A 12,730-nucleotide genomic window follows, 5' to 3' on the forward strand; every position below is an offset into this window, starting at 1 on the left:
TGGAGGCACAGCTGACCCCTCAGATACAATTTGTTCAGCTTGACCCTTCACACTCCGAGCTCCAGCCAGCCGGGAGAAGTGCCTTGAGGACCCTGTGCTCTCTCCTCTCACTGCCAGCTTCTATACATGACTCTCTTGAATCGAATCACCTCTCCTCCCCTCCCTTCCCACCCTCCATCTCCCGTCCTAGGCTGACTCCTCAACTCTTAAATCCCATTCAGTCTTTGAGTCTCAGCCTAAGTGCCACCTCCTGAGGGAGGTGTTTCCCCACGTCTAGCCTAGGTCAGGTCCCCCACCGTATGAGCTCCAGTAGCAGACACCTTCTCTTTGGTGTGATTCCCTCTGCTCTGCCCTGCTTGCTGCTGTATTGTAAACTCCACGAAGCCGGTACCGTGTCTTCCTCCTTTCCTGCTGAGTCACAGATGCTTAGCACAGTCCCTGAGACCAGTACTTACTACTTGGTTGATGGGTTAGTTGATTGTCTCTAAACATATAGGAGTGAAAAAACTAGCAATTAATATACACCTTTGGTAGTGCTTCCAACAAGAAAAAGGAATGAGAACCTCTCCCCCATCCTAGGAAAGGGGTTGAAGAAAATATAAAACTATTACAGAAATGAAGACAAAAGCAGAGATTGTGTTTTTAGTAACAAAGTGAAATTTAGACCGAATAATATTACGTGTGGTAAAGCTAATTCTTTTCAATGCCAAAAGTTGGAATTCACAAGTGACATAATTATGAGTAATCTTTGCACTAAGTAACAGAAATGTTTTCATTTAGTGAAAAATTATCACCGTGGTATTGGGCACAAACTACAGAAATACCATCATAATGCAAAGGAAAAGAATGAAGAGATAAATGTGATAAAAGGTAAGAAAACAGATGTGGAAATTCAAGCTATTTTCATTATGTATTGTGGATACATAATAAGTATTCTTGAAGAATAAGACAGAAAAATTAATGTGGAGTAAATTATCAAAGAAATAACAGAAGAAACTTTTGTGAACTAGAAGATCTGAATTTGAGAATGAAGTTTCACCATAATCTACATGTAATTTAAGAAGAGAAATTCATATTTAGATTCATTCCAGTAAAAAAAAAATCAAATTTATTCACATATCTAACCCATAACCCAAAGGGATAAAAATGGGTTTGGCATCAGATTTCTTTTTCAGAACACTGAATATCATGTGATAATACTTATTTTGGGGAAAAAAGTATGGCTTCAAAATTGTATGTCTCTCCAAGTTGGAGTTCACAGATAAAGAAAGCAGGGATACTTTCTCTGCTATGCAAAGTTTCAGAACATGTAGATAGTACTTTGGAGAAATTCTAGTTTGGTCTTCCTAAGAAAAAACTTGTAATTCTTGTAAGAAAATTATCATTTTCTATCTTATAATCACCATGAATTATGCAATGACACTGGCTTTTCTTTTTACATTGATTGTAAGAATGACAAGAGTCAAATATATTTGAGGCCCACTGTGATGAGGTAAAGACTGCTGGTTGTCCATTATATATGTTTTTCCCTTCACTTCTTACACAATAGAACTTGTAGCTGAGTACATGACTGCCTAAGTAAAGATTGCATTTCCCAATCTTCCTTACAACTAGGTGTGGCCATGTGAATACATTCTGGCCAGTGAGATTGAGTGGAATTGCTGTGTGTGATGGGAATGCAGACGTGATGAAGAGCCGTCCTGAGCCGTGTGAATGTGGGCTATGCCATAGGGACGGCAGAGCTGCGAGACTGTGTAGATCAGACCTACCTCACTGCTTGAAGTTATATGTGACAGGGAAATAATTTTCTATCTTTTAAATTCATTGCTATTTTATTCTCCAGCACATCAGCTGTATTTTAATTAATACAGATAAAATGTACATATACAATGTGTTTAGATGTCTCAGTCCTAGCTCCAATTTATATCTTCATCATTGTTTTTCTTCCTCTATTCCTGTTTTTGATATTTCATCTTATTTTATGTCCTTGTATACTTGCTTAAATATTCTGAATAAAAATAAATGCACTCACCACCTAGGTATCCTTCCCCATAAAGTTACTTGAAGACGTATTGTAGATAACCGAGAAGTGAATCAACATTTAGACTCAGAAGTAGGATAGGATCAATGTTGAACGTAGAAATAGGATAAAGACCACTTGTAACTACTGCCAGATTAGCCTTTTCTTCCACCTCCCTCCCCTTCTCAGGCGGGGGACACAGGAGGTTGAGGCAGGAGAAGAGGGAGCTGGTAACTAGCAGGATGTGCAACTCCGACATACAACTATCTACTGGGGCTTTGGGGAAAAAAAGGAGGAAGATTGGCAATAGATGTTAGCTCAGAGCCGGTCTTCCTCAGCAAAAAGAGGAGGATTAGCGTGGATTTTAGCTCAGGGCTGATCTTCCTCACAAAAAAAAAAAAAAAGAAAAAAGAGGGAGCTGGTAACACAGCTCGAGATTCTCTCTGTGCCGGGCCTGGTCAGGCAAAGAAGAAGAACACACAGGCATGGCCTTCACATAGCTGCTTGCAGGGAACAGAACAGTGCTCCCATCACAATCCTCCACTTTAGGAAGCTCATGACCTTGAAGCCCAGCTTCGATCTCATCATCTTCAGCTCCTAGAGAAATACGTAAATCAGCTAAGAATTTTTGTCTTTTTTTTTGGGTAACATATCCTCTATGAAAACAAACTGTTTAATTATATAAAATAAAGACCAGGTTTTTAAGCCAGATCCTGGACTGTGTAAACAAAAATTTAAGTTTGTGGTTTATTTCATAATCCCAAACAGAACTTCCCCTTTTCTTTCTAAATAGTCCACTCTGGAATTTTTCTTAGAAGCAATTAACTCTGAACCCCCAAATCCTTTCTCTAGCAGTTGCTGCTAAAAAACTGGAATTCTATGTCCCATGTCCAAGAAAGATGTGTAGATGAAGTGCTTCAATGCCCACTTGTCTGATGTTAATATTATCCCTTTACATTCTTTGTGCTCATTTGCTTGATTTATCTTGCCAATCTATTTTAATTTTGTAGTTTTTTTCTAAAGAGGTTGGCTTTGGCTTTTTATTTTGAGAAATTTTGTCTTCTAATTGAATTAACTATTTAAGACTAACAGCCAACATCACATTTAATGGGAAAATATGAGTGACTGTCCTAAAATCAGAAATGAAACCAGACTCTGAAATCACCATTATTATTTGACCATATTCTTGAATTTATGGACAATGCAATGAACCATGAAATAGAAGTAAGAGATATGAATATTTGGAAATAAGAGATTAAAATATCATCAAATCCAGATAACATGAATTTTTGGTCTAAAAATACCTAAGAGAAATAGTTGAAACTATTATGACTAGTAAGTAATTTCAGTAAACTAGGTAGAAACAAGATAGGAAAATAAGGTAAAGCTAATAGTTTTCTTATAAACCAGTAATAACTAATTGAAATACAGTAGATTAAAAGTACAGTAAAGTTTCCATTAAGAATAGCAATATCCATTACATCAAAAAAACGTTTTGCGAGCCCAATGTGTACCTGCACTGAGCTATGTCCCTGCCCTCAAGGGCTTAAATTCCAAGACTGACATGCAATCCTGCCATCACGGGACCATATGTTGAGGGCTATGATAGAGGTAACACACGGGATGAGGCTGCTCCAGCTGAGTTCTGAAGGAAAAGTATGAATTTGGTGAATTTTAATAGGAAAACGTTCAGGTATAGGGAGTGATGGGGGGCAATAGGATCGAGGGGTGAAAGGGAACCTCATTAATTCAATAAGGCCAGACGGTAGGGTGCTAGGGAGAGACTAGAAGTGATGAAGCTGGTGAGATAATGTGTAATCAGTTCACGGAAGGCTCTGTGGGCTGTGTGGACCGCTATACAGAAATCCCACCTGGGACCCTTGCAAGCTCCTCTCCCCTTCTGAGGCATTTTGAGGGTGGCAGTCACTGGGATGATATGGATTCAGTTTCTGTCATTCTGTTCTGGAGATATTTGGTGTGAGGCTGGTTGTAGTTTCCCCTTTTCCTTAACTCTGCCTGTATGACCAGGGTAATGTATTTGAATTACCTTCTGATTGATGTGCTGAGGAGGGGGTTTCTACTGCACCAAACTCATTCCCAGGGATTGGGTACCTATTGATAAGAGCCTAACAATGAGCCTTGGACCCTGAAGCAAGGTCTCAAGATGGTCTTTATAGTCAAGGAGGTAACTTATTGTGATGGATCTGAGGTCACCTGAAGTCCACTAAAAACCTAGAAGAGGACTTTATACAACCGTATGGTCCCACTGGGGTAGTGGACCGTGGCATGATGGACTATGAGTATCTGGGTCTGCCTGATGGCTACACTCTGGAGAAATGTATGTACGGAAGGTCTTTGATTAAGGAGGTGCTGACATTAGGTTTTTACAAATAATAATGAGGTTCTGTTGAGAACTGGTGCCGTTCATTGCTTCTGTCAGTTGAAGGTAATGAGATTCTAGCTGGGTGGGAAGATCATGAGTTTGTGGGCATGGATCTTTGGTGGTCAGATATGCCATTAAGGCCCTCTGGCTTTTAAGATCTTTAAGTTAAATTTCAGAGGAGAGATCATCCACCTTACTTGGCATTGACTAGCCAATTGATGGTAACATTAATGATAGCAGGTAACATTTACAGAGCACTTAATATTATTCAGGGCCCCATGAGGAATGCTTTCCTTGAATCTTTGCACCCCTATGAGGTATGCGTGGATCATTATCCCCATTCTACCAAATGAGTGGATTGGGGCTGGGTATATAGTGTCTTGCTCGTGGTCATATGGGCAATGCTTTGTGGGAGTAGGTTGCAAACCCATGCTTGTCAGATTCCCAAGTGTATCCTCTTACTCAGAATGCTATACTACCTCAGGGGGGGTTGGGATTTTGAGAAACGGAGTTTTGAGTTTGAGTGGTTGGTCTGGCTGCCACTTTCTCTTCTACAGATCAACGACAGTATGCAACTTGAACGCAACTTTGTTGACTCGGAAGTTTTTCTCTACCCAAGAAATCTTGTTTTTGTCTGCTTTTTAATACAAAACATGCACATGGAGGCCTCGGAATAAGACAGCACTGATGATCATTTTGGGTACATTGGTATCCATTCTAAATGGCTATGTCAATTGGTCTGGAGTGGAAATGTGGAGTGGGAGGTAAAGACGTAGATAAGCAATGTGCAGAGCAGAGTCTGAGATGTAGACTAGGTGCAGCTGGCAAGAGTCAGAAAGGGGAGCTCAAGGGAGAGCTCACAGCCTGTCCCAGAAGCATGAATGAGTGTTCTTGTGAGCAAATATTCTCCCTACGGCATCCGTGTCTATCTAGCTCTGCTTGAATTTCACCATTCTCATCAGGCAGAAGGAAGCAAAGAAGGCACTTGTTCAGTAGAACCTCAGTGGTATCTGAGGCTCTAGGAACCTATGAATAAAATGTTGAACTCTAATCTTGGGTGTGAGTTGAACCCAGAAGCTGGGGAAGGCAGTAAAGTAACGCCCTAGGTGCAGATCCGGAACTTTGTAGACCACTGAGCAGCTCAGCAATTCCACCCGGTGCACACTGTCATTGGGCCACCCCTGTGTGTGTCACCCGTGTGTGGTGGTTTTTGCCTCTTCATGACAGGAAGCCTGCCGAGCTCTGTATCAGGAGGAGTCCTAAAAATGTAGAAAGACTAGTTTAGAATACATCCCCTCTTTATTTTAGGCACAATATTGTTTGGGCAATATTGTTTTGCTAAGTTTCATATGTTTATCTTTTGAAATAAAAATAATAAGAAACAAAATGAAGTTGAGTTATTATTAAGGGAAAGTGAATGTCACTTTATTATACTTGGCATTAATAAAAACCAAAGTATTGTGTTAAAAAAAGTTACTGCATCAGTACAATTTATTTGCCTATTTTAAGTGGAATTGTAAAATCATTTTGATGTATATATTTTTCTAAGGGGTAATACTTTAAATCTACTACCTGATGGGGAAAAGCTAGGCTTATAGTGTCCTGTGTTTTTATGATCTGAAAAACATGGTTTGGGGTCTGCGGGCAGACATCCTGAAAAACCCCGTGCTTTTTGAGCTATGATGGGAATACACATTGGCTGGAATGCTTGGAAGTGATGGTGGTTTAACTCCCACTATTAAGTTTATGACGTCGTCCAGGGCTAGATCTCAGTCCTAATGGTGGCAGTATCTCACATTTACAAGGCACTGTCATCGTAAAGGGGCCTGAGTGCCCTCTGAGCATATGTCTGCAGGAATGACTGTTCTCTGCGATGCAGACATTTATTAGGAGAGCGACAACACCTGTAAGGTCACAGCAGAACGGTACCCACCAAGGACAAGGATGCCAACGGTCAGTCAGGGCTTCATTTTAAAGCAACATAGTCCCCTCTCCCAATAGAACTGGCACACCCGTATCAGTGTCCTTCGGAAGGTTTTCAGAAAGCCTGTGAGGATTATGAAGTCAGTGCTTGACTTTTATATGGCCCTCGATAGAACAGTCTCTTAACATCTTGCCAACTTAGTATTTGTATTTTCAGAGGTAACGGTTCTCTTTTCTGACTTAATAATTACATGTCCCCTGTACTACCAACCTGTTCTATGGAAACTTCTAATTTCCATACTGCCTTTGTTTATGTTCGTGTGGGTTTCCTCATTAGGAAAGAATTGACATGTCTGGGAAGGATACCAGAGAGATTTTTTAATTCCTCCCAGATATCTGCCTTTGTAAAGGCAAATACAAATTAAAAATAAGTGGCTTAATTTTCCTTTTGAAAATAAAGGAAGAGACTCTTCTCCCTTTTCTAAGAGGCTTTATTTTAGAAAACTTGTAATTTAAACTCCTTCTCTGTGTCTTTGAATGCATGTAAACCTTTTTAAAAGCTAAATAAGTCTCTTTTCAGTTTTATGACCCAAGAATGTCTTTCTCAAGGACCTGGGAACCAACTCTTGGAAACATACTCATCACGACCATAGTGCACTGTCTCCCTGTTTTCTTCAGGAGGGCAGAGGCTCACCTCAGAGGGCAGCTGCCTCCCTCTGTCATAAAGATGGGAGAAATCTATCCTTCCTTTGGATAAAGCTGTCCAGCTAACACACACGGTTGCCTCAATTACTGAGTGGATCTAGGACAAACTCTGTGTGACAATGGTGCTGTCAGGTCCCCTTACTGGAGGACTCGTTGTTTATCTTGAGGACCTGTCTGGAATGGGCGGCATCTGCTCGGCTATATCAAAAGGTGAGCTTTCTTTCTGTCTTCGAAATCTCTTAGTGGATGAACCTGTGATGCGCGTCACTTTCTGGTTTACCACTCATTCTGTAATAAAACCGTTTTCTTTCTCTTCTACCTTTGTGGAAAGGTTTTCCAGGATGGCAGGAGATTTTGGTTGTAATTATATTTCTCCAACACCTTCCTTTGGGGCAGTTGCCGTTGGGTGATGAATAAAGTTTTATTAAAACAGCCTGGGCACAGCAGTTAGAATGAATGTGTCATGGAAAATGAGACCAGCCGACCTGAGCCGAGGACCCCGGCCAGCCAGGCACTGTTCCGTGTGTTTTAATGTGTTTTCCTTCTAATCCTCTGAGAAAACCTGAGAGGGTCAGTTTAATTGTCTTCTACATTTTAAAAGATAAAAAAGTAACCATTTAAACAATAATACCTTAGTTATCATTATATTCAGCTTATAAATTTTGTAAAATACCACGTAGGGCTAGTGTCACCACTTCCTACATTTCACGTCTGAGTATCTGTGACAGAGCCTCGACTCTACCTCCAGTGATCTGCCTCCACGGGGACACCTGCTCGGACTTCCTCCTTCCTTCCCTCTTCCTTACAGGTCTCCGGGGAAGGCTGTCTGGACGGGGAAGGTGGAGGTAGGGGGAGAGGCCACACGCCCGTAGGCTCTGCCGTTGCCTGGTGGCAACTTAACATGTTACATCATTAAACCAGAGTGGGGCTAAAGGCTGCCTAAGAGAGATTTCTGGTCGTCTTATTCCATCAACATTTGGCGAGAATAAGCATACTTCTTTTTATTCAAAAATTTCCTTTCACCATATTAAGATTCTTAGTTTTAAAATTTTCAAATCTCCTTTTCAGTACTTGTAGACTCCCATTGTTCATTAATATTTACTAGAATTAAATATAATAATCTGCACAATATAGTCAGTACAGAGCAGGTGGAAGGGGCTCAATAATTGTTAGCTGCTGTTGGCTGTTACAGGCCAAACAGCCGGGAGGTGGTGGTGGGAGGGAGGATGGGGAGGCACGCAGGGACCTGGAATGCTGCTCCTGTTATTAGCTGGCTTTCATGTAAACTTAAGAAAATTCTATAACCCGTCTCTGAGTCTGCCTCCTCATTTTCTGGGTGGGGAGAATGCTAGGTGATATATTAGACTCTAAAACAGTTTTGAGGGAAAGTCAGAAAGTAGAATGGAAGAGTGGAGGTCCTGGAGGGGCTTCGGTGGGCTCTCCTCCAGTGTTTGGGATAAATCCCAAGTGCAAAGGCTCAGGGAAGTACGTGATTCAAGCTTCTTCCACAGCCAGTTTCACTGACTCCCGCCTAGATTCTCTCTGACGTGGCTTGAGAGGCATGCAGCAGGGCACCGCAGCACTGGTCCACAGTGGACTTTGCCAGGAGGGTGCAAATTCCAGTACAGCCGAGTGAGCTCCGGGGAGCTAATGCACAGCGTGGCGACTATAGTTAACAGTACTGTACTGTACACTTGATAGTCGCTAAGAGATCTTAAATGTCCTCAACACACACACACACACACACACACACACACACACGGTAATTATGTGAGGTAATGGATTTGTTGATTGACCTTATTGTGGTCATGTGAAACAATACATATATCAAACCATCACGTTTTACACCTTAAACTTATACAATGTTATATGTCAAATAAAAAAGTAACTATTTAAACAATAATACATTAGTTGTTATATTCAACTTATAAATTCTATAAATACCATGTAGGGCTAGTGGCAAAACTTCCTGTATTTCACGTCTGAGTATCTTTGATGGAGCCTTTGACCCTTTCTCCAGCCATCTGCCTCCACGCAGACACCTGCTCAGACTGCTGCTTTCCTTCTCTCCCTTATTCTCAATGAAGCTGGAAAAACCCAGAATTACCTCAGCGGAAGTTGCCAGGCGAAGGGCACGGGGGTTGGTATTTGCATTTGAAAACTGCCCAGATGACTCTTATATAAGTTATAGCTGAAAATCACCTTTTTTTCTGTAGAAGAAGGCAGCGAAGGTGACCAGCTCTCTGTGTTAGTCCCAGCCTGATTTCCTTCTGCTGTTCGGTGTACCTTTTCTTGCCGCTAATTGGCATTTGTACTTTAAAAATGCGAACTAATTCTAAAATTAGCTTAAGCTAATTTAGCAATGGTTCTGTTAAAAATTGTGTAGGATTCTTTCTTAGGTCAAGAGTCTGTCCCGCATTTGGGTTGCACACTTCCTTCTGTTAGCCTGCAGACTTGAGCACAGCTCCCCTGGTGACATCTCCGCCCGCCTTTGCATCAGGAGGGCTCTGGTCTCTCCTCGGCACCAGACAGCGGGACAGCCAGGCCCATGAAAAGGTGGGTGAGTGCCTGGAGGCCCCCTCCGGCATTCAGTGCTGTGTTATCGCCCTCACCAGGCACCCCCACCCCCTCAGGTGGTCCCAGGTGTGGAACAGGAAGCCGCGTTCCTGAAATCTGCCTTCCAAGGATATTTGTAGCTCTGCAGTGGGAGCAGAAGCACGAGGCTAAACGTTAAAAATGAAATTTTCTCGGTGAACCAAGCAGAGAATTTTTCATTTTATTCATCATTCGCCTCCACTGCAGCAGTTTCTCACAATCTGTCCCTGATTTTCAACACAAGAGATAGATATTGGGAAGTATGTGGGGCATTGATGCTGTGGTTAGAGAGTTCAATACATTGAACAGAAGCAGAGAGATTAAATTTTCCAAACAGCAGCAGCAAACAATCCCGACCACACAGCCATACCTATTTGGTGACAACAGAAAGGAGAGAGTCTGCCTGGTTCCTGAGGGGACTTCCGCAGAGGGAGGCTGGAGAAGATGCTGGCGTGTCTTTGTGTGTTCCAACACATCGAGAAAACATTATTCCATAAAGTGAGTTTATTTCTAACGTCAGTTGTTTTGCTCAGGTTCATTCCTTTGCTTTGTGTTTGAAGACAGATGAACACAACTGGGGACAGTAATGATCACCACCCTCCACTGAGCTGCTGTGTTGTGCCCGGGGCCGCCTGTGGAGCCATATGGGATAGCGTAGTCGTGGTGCTGGCAGTACCTGCTTCCTGGGGTTGTTTTTAAAATGAAACGAGATGATGCAAGAGAGATGCTTAACATAGTACCTGACACAAGAAATGTTCGATAGAAACCAGTTATTACTGATTTTATTCCTGATGCGTTGAGAGGCAGCCTGGCGTGCACAGGTTGGGAGCGCAGCTCTCCCCCCTGGGCTGGAATCCTGGCTCCGGGACCCTGGGCAGGTGGACATCTCCGGGCCTCAGCTTCCTCACCTGCGGAGTGAGAATACTACTGCTCTCTCCACCAGGAGGCTGTTCTGAGATTAAATGTGTTTAAAACAACGCATGGCACACAATGCAGCATAAGGGTCTGTCATTTTTGAAATGCCTGGCACACTCTCTTGCTAACCCTCAGAAGGACAGGTGGGCATTATCCACAGCTGATGGAGGAGGAGGAGGAGGTGACCTGCCCAGGCACACGGCTTCCAGGCGCTGGAAGAACCGCAGGCCCCCAAAGCCCACACTCTCCCCAGAGGCAGGGCCACTGTTCCAACAAACAGCACATTTCTGAATTCCACTATTCCATTATCAACTTCCTTCCCAACATCCCATTCTTTATAATGGATAATTGATGCTTCTTAATTCTTATGTAAAGTCTAGGCAAACATGATGATCCCTCCCATCCAGATAGTTCCCTCTCAGGCCCTTATATATGGGAATTCCCGAGCTGCCGCTGTCTCTTGGCGCTGGAGCGTCTCTGCAGGAAGCCAGCTTGTAGCAGGATCTCACTTTGGTCTCTGGGGTTTGAGACGCTGTAACCTGATCTTTCATGGTCTTCCTAGTGTCTATTTCCTAAGCTAAATATCCCCTCCCAGGTACTCTGGAACATGTAGGTGCTGGTGAATTTGGAGCTGATGTTGTTTGAAACATTGCTGCTTTATTACAAGGCCCCTGAGTTTCTGTGCGTCTGTCAGCTCTTGGGTGAGCCTGGTCATAGTTATGTTAATGGAGTGAGCTGCTCTCTTTGCTAATAAGAAAAGTAAATTTCAGTGATAGATCAATTAAGCAGATGTATTGATTTGTTGTCAATTTTACTTTAGTCTTCTTTTCTCAAAAAATTGTATCGATTCAAAAATACATAGGTTATCAAAATTTTACTTTCCTCTTTCCACAGATTTTTATTTCCATCCCCCAACCCCTGACTTTGGCTTTGTGTTTGTCCTTCTAACTTTACACATATGCTATTTTACTTGCAGAGTTGGAAACAAGATATCCATATATTTTTCTATCTCTACCTCCAATCTTTTTTTAGCCTAAAATTCAGCCTCATTTATCACTTATAAGGGCACTTTGAGTAAAAGGGACATATAGTGTAAATGCCAACAATGTGTCATTTCCCTGCATCTCTAATGAAGCCATTGTTAACGGTCCTATCTATCTATCTATCTATCTATCTATCTATCTATCTATCTATGTATCATCTATCTATCTTTTTATCTATCTACCTATCTATCCAGCCTGGAAAAAACAGCAAACGATTTATAGGAAGTCACCTTTGGTATTCTTTTCTCAGAATTCTTTCTCACCATAAAATCTTATAAGAGGTTGATACAGCTTAGAGCAAGTGAAGTGTCAGTGAAGGATGCTGTATTAATGGATGTAGGGACAACGAAAACGATGTGTCTGAATGAGGAATAAATTGGTTCACTTTGGTGTTGCATAAATTTTATCAGGCTGTGTGGACACAGTTTAATAAATTTTGTTTCATTGCATAAAATAGTTTCCCACGGGCTGGAAAGAGTGGCAATATCTCAGGAGGAAGAAAGAGCTACAATGTAAATCACAAAATGTGCAACCAGATTAATCTACCAACCCAAGAATCCGTGAGTTTGAGGAAGAGGAAACATGGGGTAGAAAACAACGTATTGGTGGTAAATTCTGGTACAGAACTGGTCTGACTCTCCTGGTCGGCATCTCTACCACCCGAAGTCTTGTTATTCTAGGGTTGGTTAATGTATTAATTTTCTATTGCTGTGTAACAAATTACTGCAAATTTAGTGACTTAAAACAGCATGCATTTATCATCTCACAGTGTCTATGAGCTGGGAGTCCAGACAAGGCTTAGCTGGGTCCTGGGAAACAAGGCAATCAAGGTGTTGGCTGGGGCAGTGGATCACGCTTCCAAGCTCACTCAGGTTATTGACAAATTTCGTTTCTTTGCGACTGGAAGACTGAGAGCCACAGGGTGTTGCTGGATATCCCCAGCTGACCACGGCTCCTGGAGGCTGCCCACAGTTCCTTCCACACTTCTGTCCCTCTGGGGCTTCTGACAACAAGGCAGTTTACATTTTCAGAGCTAGCAGGAGAGAAAGACAGCATGCCTCCAGCCCAAGTCTGCTGGCAAGATGGAGTTTTCCATAACGTGATCTCAGGAGAGCCATCACATCACATTTGCCATCATCTGTCAGC

The sequence above is a fragment of the Ceratotherium simum genome, chromosome 3, assembly GCF_057802395.1.
Source record: "Ceratotherium simum simum isolate JZ-2026a chromosome 3, ASM5780239v1, whole genome shotgun sequence".
Lineage (NCBI taxonomy): Eukaryota > Metazoa > Chordata > Mammalia > Perissodactyla > Rhinocerotidae > Ceratotherium > Ceratotherium simum.